This window comes from Nicotiana sylvestris, chromosome 7 (assembly GCF_000393655.2).
Source record: "Nicotiana sylvestris chromosome 7, ASM39365v2, whole genome shotgun sequence".
Lineage (NCBI taxonomy): Eukaryota > Viridiplantae > Streptophyta > Magnoliopsida > Solanales > Solanaceae > Nicotiana > Nicotiana sylvestris.
This window is the reverse complement of record NC_091063.1, coordinates 113,860,319-113,864,832: the sequence shown is the minus strand read 5'-3', so window position 1 is coordinate 113,864,832 and position 4,514 is coordinate 113,860,319.

The following is a 4,514-nucleotide window of genomic DNA, read 5'->3' as shown; positions in this document are numbered from 1 at the left end:
GTCGGAATACAACTTCAACGTAGATATTTTAGATATCGTGTTCGCCATCAGTAAAATCATTGACACCAGGTGGCCAAGGCTTGTACAATCAGATCCTTCACAAAGGAACCATAACTTAGTGTGTGAATTTTACAACACACACGGTCACAGGACCGAAGATTGCCAGCAACTCCGGGAAGAGGTAGCCCGACTACTCAAAAAGGTCACCTCCAGGAATTCCTCAGCGACCGAGCCAAAAATCAGTTCCGGGAAAGAGAGGTGACCAAAAAGAACAAAGAAGATGAGCCGCAACATGGTATCCACATGATCATGGGAGGGCTCGACACCCCACAAGAACCCACTATTAGAAGAACGAAAATATTCATCACCAGAGAAAAGTGAACGCAAGGTTACATACCCGAGGACGCCCTCACATTCAATGACGAGGACATCGAGACCTTGCCTCAGCCTCATAACGACGCACTAATTATTTCTTTCCTTGTGAATACATTTCAAATTAAACGTGTACTTGTGGATCCAGGTAGCTCAGCCAACATCATCAAGTCAAGGGTCATGGAGCAGCTCGGACTACTTGGCCAGATCATGCCCGCCTCTCGAGTTCTTAACGTATTCAATATGGCGAGCGATACCACCAAAGGGGAGATCACCCTCCCGGTCAACGTAGTCGGCATTATCCAAAATGCCAAATTCCATGTCATCGAAGGAGACATGAGGTACAATGCTTTGCTCGGAAGGCTATGGGTACACTGCATGAGAGCAGTACCATCAACCATTCATCAAATGATGAAGTTTCCAACAAAGGACGGAATAAAAATCGTGTACGGGGAACAACATGCAGCAAGGGAGATGTTCGCAGTGCATGACGCGGTGTCGGCACTGACGCCTTAGATGCCGAAAAAACCGCTAGACAAAAAATAGTGAAATAGAAACCACGAGACACGTTCTCGGCTATACCCGAATGAACAAATAAAGGACCGTACCGTGTCCTCAGAGCAAATACCGAAGGCCTGTCGAGTCTCAAAGCCATCACCACTAAGGTATAACCATCCCCCTTTTAATTTACACTTCACACTAACTTTTATGCAGGTGTCTGATAGAGACAGTCGATGTTACACCTCCTTTTTACACACTCGAAGGTAGTACAAGGGAGTTTTTCCACTTTAGGTGACATTATTCGAAATGAGATTATTTATTCATTTTTATTCAGAGTCACCACTTGGGATGGTTTGTTTTCTGGTGTCCCAAGTCACCGGTTTATTTTAAAATCCCAAATCGAGGAATTTCGACTTTCCTTTTGAAGTCTGCGAACCAGAAATTCTAAGTAAGGAATTTTGTTAACCCGAGAGAAGGTGTTAGGCACCCCCGGATTCCATGGTTCTAGCGCGGTCGCTTAAACTATTACAATTGGCCTACTATTTGATTTTAATACATGTTTTAGCCTATGGTATACTTTTAACTTGTTAGCCGCTTTTAAATTATTTTTAGGAAGATTCAACGTTATTTAAAACACGTCTTTGAACCGCGCAACATGAAATGCACCCGCAGTCCGCGACATATTTTATTTAATGTTGTTGAGATTTGGATTTGGGTCACATGAAATTCACACCCGAGTTTAGGAAAGTAATTTTTTTTAAAAAAAAATAGCGCGCCTAAAGCAACTACGCACTTTCAAATTTGTGAGGGCCGCGGAAAATTCGACTAAATGGCACACCTCGATTTCTAAAGGGTTAAAATTAATTAAATGAGGGCCATGCATTTTAGGCTTTTATTTGGCACGGCGCACCTCAAATTATTCTATCAAAGTATTTCTAAACTTAGTTTTTGAGGGGACATAGACTATTTGCATTATATAATATGGCTCACCTCAATTAATTGAAGACCTAATTAATTAAACGCTAAATGAATTCGGGGTTTTACTCAAAACTAGCTAAAAGGCTTGCATAAAGAAAGGTTAATTATTTAAACAAGGGGGTTTTGGGCCAACACAAACAATTAGCGGGAAGACAGGGTTCAACAAAGGCGAAATGGGTCCAAGTCCAATTCGCAGGCGCCTTCAGGTTTGGGCCCAAGAGTGAGCCCCATTTTCGGGACCCTGAAGCTAACGAGTGCAAGACTTAACATCGAGTCCCCATAGCGCACAAGCAATGACTGAAGTTGCAGGGGATTAACGTAAATCCAAATGGCTATCAGTGGAACCAGTGTGTATACAATCAGCTTTTAAATCAACCTCTAACTACTCAATGGACAATTATATAAGATTTTAGCAATTACATGATTTTGAACACAATTGAAAGTCCAATTTTGAGAACTATACAGTATGCAACTTTAGCTTTCAAAGCCCCCGAGCTAACTTGAAGTAATGACATGGGAATTTAAACCTCAACTAAATCTCATATTAACAGAACCTGTAGGATTGACATTAAACAACCATGATTTTAACATATCAGCCTAACCACATAACAGTCAAACAACAACAAATAATTCAACAATGGCCAAGATGTTACTGCAAATACAACCCTGAACATTTCTTTCACTTATAGCCACTTTCAAACAAAACTGATAACTTAAACAGAAGAATCTAAACGTTTAAAGCTTCAGTCTCATGCTATGACATATTTTCATGATCAATGTACTAATCAAAACATTTCTAGGGCTAAATATTACGGCTATACATGAGATTGAAGGGAGAAGAAATAAGGTTAAACAACAAATAACATCAGCTTTTCATATTTCCAAGTCCCAACTTTATATTACAATTAGGTGAAGTCCATGGTTCCAAAATATACCTGGAAAATGCCAAAGAAAAGCCAAGAGTGTGAGAGAGCAGCAAACAGCAGTGACCCAGCAAGAGGAAACCAAAAAAAACAAAACCAGCTCTAAGCAAGCAATGGAACAGTGATACACGGCAAACCAAAATCCAGACTTCAGCAACCAGAATCCAAATGATTCAAACCCAAACTCTTAAACCCAAATTCGAGCCATTTTACTCAGATGCAAGACTTTGATGTTTTCAGTTGTTTTAAACTAAACAATGAGGATTAGAAAACCAAAAATCAAGCAGAATTTTGAGTAGTTTTCAACTAAGAATTGCAGGAAAATTTAGTAATATTTCATAATTCTCAAGACTTACCTGTTTCAGCTTTTTTCAAGATTTTTCTTCTCTCTCATGCTCTACCCTGAGCTTAAAAAAAGGTTCCTTTATAGGCAAGGTTTTAGGGCTGCAATGCTGAAATCATTTTTGCATTTTAAACCTTTTTGTATTTTCATTTTTGTTGTCATAACCTTGGCTTAAAACACAGTATTTCAATTTAGTCCCAATCCCCAGCTTCCTAGAAGCTTCCCTATTCAGTTAGGAGAGATTCCTTCACCTAAATTTCCTAGTTTACCCCTTAATACCCCTATTTTTTACTTCCACACATCAACAGACAAATGACTTAAAGGTCTTAGGCTAACCGTGCTAGCAAATTTTAGGGCCTTTTGGGCTTCTAAACCTTTGAGTTGTGATAAGAAAAATCACCAGCCGCAAAATAGGTGAACCCAAACCATTCTGCCATTTTCGGCATCAAGAGAAAAATTAACGGAGTAGAACAAAACAAGCAAAAGAAAAAACTAAAGAAGGAAATGTTAATTAAACTAAAATACTGATAATTACTAACATGATTTAAATCCTAAACATGCAACATATTGATTCGAACTAACAAAAGAAAATAAACTAAGAAGAAACATACAATTGTGCAAATTGGAATGCATATAAAACGGGCAGAAAAGATAGGAGACAGAAAAAGAGATGAAAAGAATGAATTTAGACGAAAAAGAAACACATGCAAGAAGAGGAAGAGAGGTTGAGGGTACCTAAAACCCAAGCGAATGAAATCTTGAAAACTTCAAAGGAATCTTCGATTTCTGACCGAAATAAACATTAATCGTGTGCTTTCAAATGAAAACACACGAATAAAGTCTATTTCAATCACGTATCTTCGAACAGACCTGCCGATTTGGGGTTTTGGAATTCTAGGTTTCAAGCTTCGATCTAAGATTCGAGAAGTTTTGGCAAGATTTGAGGGAAACCAGTTGTAGATTAGGGGAGCGGGAGCCATGGGGGTTCTACGGTGTTAATTTGGGGTGGTTCGGAGGTGGGACCGCCGGCTGAGGCGGTGAAAAATAGGGCGGCGTTGGGGTTTTGGGTAAGGGTCTCTAGAGATGGAGATAGGGTGAGAGAGATGAGATGGGGGTGTAGGGCTTTTGGATAGTTTTATATTAAAAAGACCCTCAGTTCCTAGTCGTTGATTTAGACGAGATCAAACGGCTCAGATTAGGTACACAAAAACGGGGTCGTTTGGGATTATGTGGGGATTGGACCGGTTTTGGACGGGTTTGGGCTAACTGGACGGGTATTTGAAAAGGGAAAATTGGTTTGGGCTTGGGAAATTTTGGATTTTTGGCCCAAAAATCTGAATTCTCCAATTCCTTTCTTTTTTTTCTTTTCTTTTACTTTTTTTCAATATTAAAAATAA